Below are 12666 nucleotides of genomic sequence, written 5' to 3'. Positions count from 1 at the left end.
ATGCAACGGACATTCTTCCCTCTGACACCAATGCAACGGACATTCTCCCCTCTGACACCAATGCAACGGATATTCTTCCCTCTGACACCAATGCAACAGACATTCTTCCCAGTGATGGGTTGGACTGAGACACGCCCAGCCTCGCCGGTGATACGGAGGAAGAGAGCGAAGATGCCCGGTGTCGGGCCCTCTCTCTGGTGTGCTGCCTGTCCCCGGAGCTCCTCCCTCTCCCGGTACGTCACCGCCGGGCCCGTGGCCTGCTGTACGGTGAGGTCCGGTCACCATGGAGACGGAGTGCAGGCCGCCACGGGGATGCTGGGAGTTTTAGTCCGCTCAGTACCCGGATGCCCGGGACCTCTATAGAGCTGACGGGGTAGCACTCGGGACCCGGTGTGGCCCCCAGATCCGGAGAGGGGCCCTTGGTGAGCTTTTCAGGCTCCATAGAGAGGGGGAGGGGGAAACCACCGATATCTGTCTTATCACAATATGTGATCCCTGAGGAGATTTCACTCCCTGTCCTGGTGACACCTTCTGAGGGGGAGACAGCTTCTTCCATACCAAGCATTACAACCCATGCTGGAATTCTATGAGGGGCTACAGAACAGGCCGAGGGTCCCCATCAGGTTCTATTATAATGGGGGGTCCCCATCAGGTTCTATTATAATGGGGGTCCCCATCAGGTTCCAGTATTATGAGGGTGCCCATCAGGTTCTATTATAATGAGGGTCCCCGTCAGGTTCTATTATAATGAGGGTCCCTGTCAGGCTCTATTATAATGAGGGTCCCCATCAGGTTCTATTATAATGAGGGTCCCCATCAGGTTCTATTATTATGAGGGTCTCCATCAGGTTCTATTATAATGAGGGTCCCCATCAGGTTCTATTATAATGAGGGTCTCCATCAGGTTCCAGTATTATGAGGGTCTCTGTCAGGTTCTATTATAATGAGGGTCTCCATCAGGTTCCAGTATTATGAGGGTCTCTGTCAGGTTCTATTATAATGGGGGTCTCTGTCAGGTTCCAGTATTATGAGGGTCTCTGTCAGGTTCTTTTATAATGGGGGTCTCTGTCAGGTTCCAGTATTATGAGGGTCTCCGTCAGCTTCCAGTATTATGAGGGTCCTCGTCAGGTTCCAGTATTATGAGGGTCCTCGTCAGGTTCTATTATTATGAGGGTCTCCGTCAGGTTCCAGTATTATGAGGGTCTCCGTCAGGTTCCAGTATTATGAGGGTCTCCGTCAGCTTCTATTATTTTGAGGGTCTCTGTCAGGTTCCAGTATTATGAGGGTCTCTGTTAACTTCCAGTATTATGAGGGTCTCCGTCAGGTTCTATTATTATGAGGTTCTTCCTCAGCTTCTATTATTATGAGGGACTCCTTCAGCTTCCAGTATTATGAGGGTCTCCGTCAGGTTCTATTATTATGAGGGTCTCTGTCAGGTTCCAGTATTATGAGGGTCTCCGTCAGGTTCCAGTATTATGAGTGTCTTTGTCAGGTTCTATTATTATGAGGGTCTTTGTCAGGTTCTTTTATTATGAGGGTCTCCGTCAGGTTCCAGTGTTATGAGGGTCTCCGTCAGGTTCTATTATTATGAGGGTCTCTGTCAGGTTCCAGTATGAGGGTCTTTGTCAGGTTCCAGTATTATGAGGGTCTCCGTCAGCTTTTGTTATTATGAGGGTCTTCGTCAGGTTCCAGTATTATGAGGGTCTCCGTCAGCTTCTGTTATTATGAGGGTCTCCATCAGATTCCAATATTATGAGGGTCTCCATCAGCTTCTGTTATTATGAGGGTCTCCGTCAGCCTCCAGTATTATGAGGGTCTCTTTAAGCTTCCAGTATTATGAGGGTCTCCGTCAGCTTCTGTTATTATGAGGGTCTCCATCAGATTCCAATATTATGAGGGTCTCCATCAGCTTCTGTTATTATGAGGGTCTTCGACAGCTTCCAGTATTATGAGGGTCTCTTTAAGCTTCCAGTATTATGAGGGTCTCCGTCAGCTTCCAGTATTATGAGGGTCTCCGTCAGCTTCCAGTATTATGAGGGTCTCCGTCAGAGTCCACTATTAGGAGGGTCCCCACAACACACCTCCCAACTTGACAAAGAAGGACAACCCTAATGGGGCAGAATGTGGTGCATATAGTGCAGTGATAAGTGGGTGTGGCCATGTGGGTGTGGTTTACGGATTCCTGCAGCAGCTGTGATAGGAATCCCCCAGACTGGAAGACGTATAATGAGGATGGAGACCACGGGAAGGTCATGTTCATCTATAGAATGTTTTGCATTTGTTTATCTACATGGTTGAGACTTCATTCACATCTGATCGCTGTACAGGACCTCTGTGTGAAGTCCTGATCATGTGATCACTGATTGGCCAATCGGTGATCACATGAATAGTAGAAAGCAAGATGTCACTTCTGATATCATTGCTTACTACTTGTGAAATCTGTGAATGATCACAGAGGTCACATGGTACAAGGCTATTCACAACAGCCTTGTACCATGTGACAAGCTGTGACCAATCACAGCTCTCACAGTATTTCTCAAGGGCTGCAAGAATGCAGCCAGAGAGGATAAATGATTGCTTTTACCAAAACTTTTTTAAAAATTATAATTTTTGGTTATAAACTAATTTGGGTTAATTTTTTTTACTAAAAAGATAACCGAATACATTTTGGCCAAGTTTTATGAAGACAGATTATTTGCAAAATTGTATAAGAAAAACACTTTTTTCAAAATTTTTTGACTTTTTCATTTATATAGCAAAAAAAAAAAAGTCCCAGTGGTGAATAAATACCACCAAAATAAAGTTTTATCTAAAAAATTCATATGGGTACAGTGTTGCATGACCGCGCAATTGTCATTCAAAGTATGACAGCGCAGAAAGCTGAAAATTGGCCTGGACAGGAAGGGGGTAAAAGTGTCCGGACATGAAGTGTTAAAGGTTCTCCCTCGGGTTCTATTATTATGTGGATCTCTTGTCAAGGTGTGTTATTATGAGGGTCTCCATCCGGTTCCAGTATTATGTGGTTCTACATGAGGATCTAATATTTGGAGGGTCTCCCTCTGGTTCTGTTATTGTGTGGATCACCATCAGATCTTGTTATTATGAGGGTCTCCATTCTATCGGAGTGGCTCACACATCGCAGTAACACATCATGCGCACATTTATGTATTGCAGTGCCAGTCCCTGTCTATGGCAGCCCAGCGCACTATGGGAACACACCTGCCGCACTTCACCGATTTGCACATGTCTGATATTCTTCGTCCACAGTGCTGCATTGACAGCCCTTAGCATGCGACATAACGCATGGCGATCCATTGTCTTGGTGTGAGTGATGCCGCAGTCATGTTCTATGATTACTGGGATGAATGAGGCACCAGAAGCCACTAATCAGTAGTTGATGATTTAACCATGGCTCTAGTGAGGACCACTCAGGAAAAAACTGAGCACCCCATAAATAGGTGACCCAAAGTTTAAGACCCAAGTATAAAAAGTGTAATGGGAGCACCGGAACAAAAGTCCCAAATCTTTTCACATTATTGTGGGAAAGATCAGGAGGGTCAGGAAGGAATTTTTTTCCCAGCAGAAGCAAATTAGATCGTGCTTTGCTGGGTTTTTTTGCCTTCCTCTGGATCAACTGTGGGTGTAGGATAATAACTTTTTTTTTTTCTATGGTTGAACTGGATGGACTTTTGTCTTTTTTCAGCCAGACTAACTATGTAACTATGTAATTGTTCGCCCATAACAAGACAACATGGAACAGGCAATGACTTTGGGGATGAAAGTTCTCCTTCTTCGGGGCTCAGATCGTATTTGTAGTTTGGAGGACTCAGAAATGGGTGACCAGTAGGTAGTTGTGGGTGGTCAGTAAAAGGAAGGAGGTTCTCTTCTGTTGGTGGTCAGTAGAAGGGATGTGGTCAGTAGGGAATGTTCCTTTATGGGGGAGGTAAATAGAAGGAAGAGGGTCTCCTTACATGAGAACTCAGTAAATTGAAGAACACCCTTAACATGGGTGTTCCGTAGGAGAAATGCTAATTGACGCTGCTGGTCAGTAGAAGGAAGAATGGTGGCTTACCTTGGTGGTCCATCGAAGAAAGAATGTTCCCTTAGATATGTGGTCAGTTGAAAGAAGAATGCCTCTTTACATGTATGATCATTAGAAGGAAGAATGCCCTCGTATGTCGGTGGTCAGTAGGAGGATGTAGAACGGCAGGGCAGCAAAATCGGCAGCAGAGTGAATGCTGACCTGGGCCCTGTCTGGTAAGATTAGCATGCCCCTTTACATTGTTGGTCAGTAGAAGGGATGCGGTCAGTACGTGAGAGGTCAGTAAATGGAAGAATGCCCCTTTACATGGGTGGTTAGTTGAAGGGATGCGGTCAGATACGTGAGAGGTCAGTAAATGGAAGAATGCCCCTTTACATTGGTGGTCAGTACTGAAGAAGGGATGCGATCAGTACGTGAGAGGTAAGTAAATGGAAGAATGCTCATTTACATTGGTGGTCAGTAGAAGGAATGCAGTGCTAAATTACCACTGGAGATGTCAGTGGTCATTAGTTTCTTCCCAGTGTCAGATTGGCCGCCACGCTATCACAGTCCCATTATAAGTCACTGATTACTGCCATCACTAGTATAAAAAATAAATAAAAATTAAAGTACAGGTGAAACTCGAAAAATTAGAATATCTTGCAAAAGTTCATTTATTTCAGTAATGCAACTTAAAAGGTGAAACTAATATATGAGATAGACTCATTACATGCAAAGCAAGATAGTTCAAGCCGTGATTTGTCATCATTGTGATGATTATGGCTTACAGCTCATGAAAACCCCAAATCACAATCTCAAAAAATTAGAATATTACATGCAATCAATAAAACAAGGATTGTACATAGAACAATATCGGACCGCTGAAAAGTATAAGCATGCATATGTACTCAGTACTTGGTTTGGGCCCCTTTTGGAGCAATTACTGCCTCAATGCGGCGTGGCATGGAAGCTATCAGCCTGTGGCACTGCTGAGGTGTTATGGAAGACCAGGATTCTTCAATAGCGGCCTTCAGTTCTTCTGCATTGTTTGGTCTCATGTCTCTCATCTTTCTCTTGGCAATGTCCCATAGATTCTCTACGGGGTTCAGGTCAGGCGAGTTTGCTGGCCAATCAAGCACAGTAATCCCACGGTCATTGAACCAGGTTTTGGTGCTTTTGGCAGTGTGGGCAGGTGCCAAGTCCTGCTGGAAAATGAAGTCAGCATCCCCATAAAGCTCGTCTGCAGAAGGAAGCATGAAGTGCTCCAAAATCTCCTGGTAGACGGCTGCGTTGACCCTGGACCTAATGAAGCACAGTGGACCAACACCAGCAGATGACATGGCTCCCCAAATCAACACAGACTGTGGAAACTTCACACTGGACTTCAAGCATCTTGCAGTGTGTGCCTCTCCATTCTTCCTCCATACTCTGGGTCCTTGGTTTCCAAATGAGATGCAAAAGTTGCTCTCATCAGAAAAGAGGACTTTGGACCACTGAGCAACAGACCAGGTCTGTTTTTCTTTAGCCCAGGTAAGACGCTTCTGACGTTTGTTGTTCAGGAGCGGCTTGACAAGAGGAATACGACATTTGAAGCCCATGTCCAGGATCCGTCTGTGTGTGGTGGCTCTTGATGCACTGACTCCAGCCTCAGTCCACTCCTTGTGAAAGTCCCCAACACTTTTGAATGGCCTTTTCCTGACAATCCTCTCCAGGCTGCGGTTATCCCTGCTGCTTGTGCACCTTTTTTCTTCCACACTTTTCTCTTCCCCTATTAATGTGCTTTGATACAGCACTTTGGGAACATCCAATTTCTTTTGCAATTACCCTTTGAGGCTTTCCCTCCTTATGGAGGGTGTCAATGATGGTTTTCTGCACAACTGTCAGGTCAGCAGTCTTTCCCATGATTGTGATTCCTACTGAACCAGACTGAGAGACCATTTAAAGGCTCAGGAACCCTTTGCAGGCGTTATGTCTTAATTAGCTGATTAGAGTGGGACACTTTGAGCCGAGAATATTGCACCTTTTCACAATATTCTAATTTTCTGAGATTGTGGATTTGGGGTTTTCATGAGCTGTAAGCCATAATCATCACAATTATGACAAATCACGGCTTGAACTATCTTGCTTTGCATGTATTGAGTCTCATATATTAGTTTCACCTTTTAAGTTGCATTACTGAAATAAAGGAACATTTGCACAATATTCTAATTTTTTGAGTTTCACCTGTATATATCCCATCCACTGTAGATGCTATAACTTTCATGCATACCAATCAATATATACTTTTTGGGATTTTTTTTTTTTATCAAAGACATGCAGCAGAGTACATTTTTATCTACATTTATGAAAAAAATTAGATTTGTAAAAAAAAACCTTGATTAGATATGTTTTTGTCAAGGTCCTACCTTTTCCCAGAGTTTATGTTACTCCATGTGCTGGCATCCATCTTGGATTTCTGCTGAGCATGATGGGAATCTTTTATGCCTTCAGGTCTCTGAGGTCCATCCCCCAGAGGGGTGTGGCTGAGTACATATAAGCCTGGGATCTGCACATGCTCTTTGCACTTGTGTCTTGTGTCTTTGTCTTGCTACAGCTCTGTGTATACGCTCGTGACTCTTCTGGTATTCTGACTCGGCTTGTGACTAAGACCATTCTCTGTGTTTCCCTTTGATCTGACCTTCCGTTGCTGAACCCGGCCCGTGACCTGTGATTCTCTGTCTACTGTTCTGTACTGTTTTGTCCCTTTGTTGTTGACCCGGCTTGTCTGACTACGCTATTGTCATTCTCACCAGCTACACGCCATTGGCGGCGGACATTACCGCAGCCGGGGTGTCTCGGGGGCCGCGACCTGGTTCCTGGCTGCGTCAAGTCCATCCCCACCATCAGGGGCCCTGGTGAAGGGCAGCCTGGGACTTAGACTTCGCGCCCTGAGGGACTTCGGTCTGTTGGTGGTGGTTGTCGTCAGCCAGTGCATTACCCTGCCACTAGGCCTATCTGTCCGTTCCACAGCCCTGCCCTGACATTACACAAGTGCCATGAATCCTGACGGTGCAGGTACGCCTTCACTTCCAATGTTGGTCGCCAGACTGGATCAGCAGGATCTCCTGTTGGATCAGTTCGCTCAGGCGTTGCAAACTTTGCTGGCACGCACCGCGCACCTTACTCCTGGTGTTATTAGGCCGGTCGTCACTCCGGTGGTCGCTCCCACTGCTGTTCCGCTTGTTGCGCCTACCGCCGCGGCTGCTGCGGCACCCGCGGCGCCCAGAGGTATGACTGGTTCAGCCCCTCTTCCACTGCGCTTTGGGGGTGAACCGAGTCAGTATCGTGGGTTCCTCATCCAGGTGGGGATTTACTTTGAATTAATACCCCACGCTTTTCCGACTGAGAGGTCAAAGGTGGGTTTCCTAATATCGCTACTCTCAGACAAGGCCTTGGCCTGGGCGAATCCCTTATGGGAGAGGAATGACCCAGTGATTAACGAATTTTCCGGTTTTGTCGATGCCTTCCGTAGGGTATTCGACCTACCGGCTCGCTCCGCCTCGGCTGCCAAGCTGCTCATGTCTATGCATCAGGGTTCACGGACCGTGGCCGAGTACGCCATAGAGTTTCGTACCCTGGCAGCAGAGGTGGGTTGGAACAATGAGGCTCTGGTGGCTGCGTTTTCTCAGGGTCTTTCTGATGCATTGAAGGACAAGATCGCAGCCAAGGAATTGCCTGTGGAGCTGGAAGCACTAATTTCCTTCCTGATCCTGATTGATACCAGGCTCAGGGAGAGGCCTTCACTCAAGGAACGCCTGCAGAGGCCTTCCAATCGACTGGCACCTGCGTTTTCTGTCCCACCCATTCCTCCCTCTCCTCCCACACCTCCTGGGGATAGATTGTCTGGTGGTGAGCCCATGCAGCTGGGGTTTGCTTGCCTTTCCGAGGGGGAGCGGGTCGCTCGGCGTCGGGAGGGTCGCTGCCTGTACTGTGGTCTTGGTGGGCACTTTCGGCAGTCCTGTCCGGTCCGTCCGGGAAACGCTCGCACCTGAGATCCTGTCGGGGACAGATCTTGGGTGGAGTCTCCTCGTCCCCGGCGTTCCGCAGAGATAAGCCACTGATCACCGTTGTCCTCTCTTGGGCGGAGGGCTCGGTGACGGCCCAGGCGTTGGTAGATTCTGGGGCCGGCTGGTTGTTTATGGACAGCTCGTTTGCTGCCCAGCACTCCATTCCCCTGCAGGCTCGAGTTACCCCATTGGTTCTCGAGGCGATAGATGGCAGGCCCCTGCAACCACCGCAGGTTACCCACGAGACTATGCCAGTTGAAGTAGCTATTGGGGCTGTTCACAGGGAGTTGGCCTTTTTCCAGGTGATTTCTTCCCCGCACTATTCGGTGGTTTTGGGGTATCCCTGGCTCCAGATGCACAATCCAACCTTCAATTGGCAAACTGCTGAGATTCTCTCGTGGTCTCCACAGTGTGGGGCCGGGTGCATCCGTGGGCCGGTTAAGGTGTTGTGTGCCTCCTCGGACTCTGCGTTGCCCACTGATTATGGGGAGTACCAGGACGTGTTTGATAAGGTACGCGCTGGTGCCTTACCTGCTCATCGTCCTTACGACTGCGCCATATCCTTGCAACCCGGTGCCACTCCTCCACGTGGCAGGGTGTATCCTCTCTCGGTTGCGGAGAATAAGGCCATGGAGGAGTATGTTGCGGATGCGCTTTCCCGGGGGCACATTCGTAAGTCTACTTCCCCAGCAGGAGCGGGCTTTTTCTTTGTAAAGAAGAAGGGTGGTGAATTGAGGCCATGCATTGATTATAGGGGTCTCAATCGAATCACCACTAAGAATGCATACCCGATTCCCTTGATTACTGAGTTGTTCGACCGCCTTAAGGGGGCAACAGTCTTTACCAAACTTGACCTTAGGGCGGCGTACAACCTCGTACGGATCAAACAGGGGGATGAGTGGAAGACCGCGTTTAACACCAGAACCGGTCACTAAGAATATCTGGTGATGCCCTTCGGGTTGTGTAACGCGCCTGCAGTTTTTCAGGAATTCATGATGTCCTTCGTGACTTGTTGCAGCAGTGCGTGGTAGTTTACTTGGATGACATCCTGGTTTACTCTGCCTCCATGGAGTCCCATATCCAGGATGTCAAGCAGGTGCTGCAACGATTACGTGAGAACGAACTTTTTTGTAAACTTGAGAAGTGCGAATTCCATCTATCCCAAGTTGCCTTTTTAGGCTACATCATTTCTGCGGAGGGATTCTCCATGGACCCTCAGAAGGTTTCGGCGGTTCTGCAGTGGCCTCGTCCCAATGGTCTTCGGCCCATTCAGCGCTTTTTGGGTTTTGCCAACTACTATCGGAAGTTCATCAGGAACTTCTCCACGCTGGCAAAACCTCTCTCAGACCTAACCAAGAAGGGCAGTAATCCTCACGAGTGGCCATCCGAGGCCATCGTAGCTTTTGAGGCTCTGAAATCCGCCTTCGCTTCGGCTCCGATACTGTCTCATCCCAATCCTGGATTGCCCTTCGTCCTTGAGGTTGATGCATCCGAGACGGGAGTAGGCGCTCTCCTGTCTCAACGTCGGTCGTCCGATGGACCCCTACTTCCATGTGGGTTCTACTCCAGGAAGCTTTCCTCTGCAGAGTGCAACTACCAGATTTGAGATAGGGAGTTGTTGGCAATCATTCTGGCTCTCAAGGAATGGAGGTACCTGCTCGAGGGCTCCGCGGTTCCGGTCCTCATTCTTACCGATCATAAGAACCTGACTTATCTTTCGGAGGCCAAAAGATTGACACCCCGTCAGGCCAGATGGGCCTTGTTCTTGTCGCGGTTCAACTATGTGGTCTCCTATTTGCCTGGTTCCAAGAATGTCAGGGCTGATGCATTATCGCGGCAATACTCTGAGTTGTCCAGGGAGGACTCTGAGCCAACCTCGGTCATACCTCCGGATCAGATCCTGGCTGCCATTCGTACCAGTCTGACTTCTCCCCTTGGGGAGCAGATTTTGGCAGCTCAAACTGACGCTCCTCCCGAGAGACCGGAGGGTAGATGTTTTGTACCCGAGGGGTTGCGCACCCGTCTGCTGCGTACCTACCATAACTCCAAAACTGCCGGGCATCCGGGGAGGAACCAGTTGTCTTGGGTCGTCTCTCGGTTGTTCTGGTGGCCAACTCTCCGTGCCGACATCGCCTCTTATGTAGCGGCATGTTCGATCTGTGCCCAGAATAAATCTCCACGGCATCTTCCAATGGGTCTTCTGCAACCCATTCCCAATGGGGAGCGTTCCTGGGTTCCTTCCGCGGATGTCCATGCTCCTGCCCTCCTCCGCGCGTTTCATACCCGCTTTCCTCTGAAACCTTTTGTTGAGCCACGGAGGGGGAGGGGCCCTTGAGGAGGAGGTACTGTCAAGGTCCTACCTTTTCCCAGAGGTTATGTTACTCCATGTGCTGGCATCCATCTTGGATTTCTGCTGAGCATGATGGGAATCTTTTATGCCTTCAGGTCTCTGAGGTCCATCCCCCAGAGGGGTGTGGCTGAGTACATATAAGCCTGGGATCTGCACATGCTCTTTGCACTTGTGTCTTGTGTCTTTGTCTTGCTACAGCTCTGTGTATACGCTCGTGACTCTTCTGGTATTCTGACTCGGCTTGTGACTAAGACCATTCTCTGTGTTTCCCTTTGATCTGACCTTCCGTTGCTGAACCCGGCCTGTGACCTGTGATTCTCTGTCTACTGTTCTGTACTGTTTTGTCCCGTTGTTGTTGACCCGGCTTGTCTGACTACGCTATTGTCATTCTCACCAGCTACACGCCATTGGCGGCAGCCATTACCGCAGCTGGGGTGTCTCGGGGGCCGCGACCTGGTTCCTGGCTGCGTCAAGTCCATCCCCACCATCAGGGGCCCTGGTGAAGGGCAGCCTGGGACTTAGACTCCGCGCCCTGAGGGACTCCGGTCTGTTGGTGGTGGTTGTCGTCAGCCAGTGCATTACCCTGCCACTAGGCCTACCTGTCCGTTCCACAGCCCTGCCCTGACAGTTTTATAACAGAAAGTAAAAATATATATATTTTTTTCAAAAATGCGTCTGCTTTCATTTATACAGCAAAAAATAAAAACCACAGTGGTGACTAAATACCATAAAAAAGCTCTATTTGTGTGAAATAAACGATAGAAACTTAATTTGGGTACAGCGTTGCATGACTGCACAATTCCCATTAAAAGTAGCGCAGTGCTAAATAGTAAAAAATAGCCAGGTCACGAAGTTGGTAAACACTTTAGGAGCTGAAGTGGTTAATGCTGATGCGGCCGGTGATGTAATTTGAGTTTTTTTCCATCCCTGCACTATTTGCATAAAAGTGTATGACCCCCCCCCCCCCCCCCCCTCCCTTTCATTGTTGGAATTCAGGTGTCTCCAGTGAAGGGTCCCAGTAATACTCCATACAAAGACATTAGAGACAATCATATTCTTACAAATTTTTGGTAACATTTTGGTGAGTACTCTTTTCTGTTCCCTCCATGACTGTCCCCTGTGTACAAAGCCAGCTTCACAAAGACATGGATGACCAGTTTGGTGTGGAGGAACTGGAGTGTCCTGCACAGAGCCCTGACCTCAACCCTACTGAACACCTTGGGGATGAATTGGAATGGCCAGGACAAGCCAGGTCTTTTTTTCTGGCACCCAATGTGAGACCCAATGTGTGAGCCAGGTCTTCTCATCCATCACCGGTACCTGACCTTACAAATGGGACAAATTCCCACAGTCACCCTCCAGGGTCTTGTGTAAACTCTTCCTAGAAGTTGAAGGATGTTATAGAGGCACCTGCAGGTCACTGCCTTTGGTTCTGGAATTGAATGGCTAACAAGCTGATTAGGAGAGATGATCAGGAGTCCACAAGCCATATACTGAGCATGTGTCCAGTGAGCATGCATTGCAGTGTAAGTCAGTAGATTTAATGAAGGAAATTCTACACTTCACATTCTGCAGGGATGTTCACTTTGTATCGTCCAACACTCGGGATATGTAATTTTGGGCGCTGGACAGGTAGTTTTTTGAAACATTTAACTCACCTGTCAGGTGGAAGTATTCGGGTATGCTGATGCTGCCGCCGATTGATTCCACACAGCCCACAGTAATAGCTTCGTCCACCATCCCTTGTGCCTCTGTCTTGCCCGCTATGTCTCCCAGACTCCACTTGTCCATCTGTGGGCCAGACCAGTTCAGCGGATGCCAGCGTGTAGAGGGGATAGAGGAGAGCGGACATTTCCACTCCCTTCCTCTTCTTGTCCTAACCCAGAAATTATGTTCTGACGTCATTTCCGGGTCCCCATTGACAGATTTCCCGGCCATCGGGACCAAGGAAGAATGTAATGCAATGTGATATGCACTGCATTACATCCAGTGGAGTACAAGGGAGACATGCAAGGTCTTTTGGACCCTGGATGTCTCAATAAAGGGAACCTGTGAACAAAAATCATCACATAGGGGACTTTTTGTCGCATGAAAACATCAATTGCTATACATGTTACATATCGCCGCGCACGCCAGAGTGAGAGCAATAATTCTAGCCCCAGACCTCTGTAACAGTACACTGATGACATATAAGGGGCTTTAAAAGCGTCACCTATACAAAATATGGGGCACTAAAGTTTGTTGCCATT

At 48.3% G+C, this 12666-nt stretch overlaps 1 protein-coding gene across 6 annotated transcripts in view; it reads left to right on the top strand.

Moving 5' to 3' along the window:
* Positions 1-249: 249 nt before the first annotated feature.
* Positions 250-12666, top strand: part of LOC149439062 (protein DOP1B-like) — a 657792-nt gene continuing 645375 nt past the window's right edge. For all 6 annotated transcript variants that reach the window (XM_089659538.1, XM_089659534.1, XM_089659535.1 and 3 more), the window contains exon 1: positions 250-422. The gene's annotated coding sequence lies outside the window, so the exon portion shown is untranslated. The remainder of the gene's footprint in view (positions 423-12666) is intronic.

Source organism: Staurois parvus, unplaced genomic scaffold, assembly GCF_062004578.1.
Source record: "Staurois parvus isolate SC_StPar_1 unplaced genomic scaffold, SC_StPar_1.0 ptg001162l, whole genome shotgun sequence".
In the NCBI taxonomy this organism is placed as follows: Eukaryota; Metazoa; Chordata; class Amphibia; order Anura; family Ranidae; genus Staurois; species Staurois parvus.
This window is presented reverse-complemented; position numbering and strand designations above follow the sequence as displayed.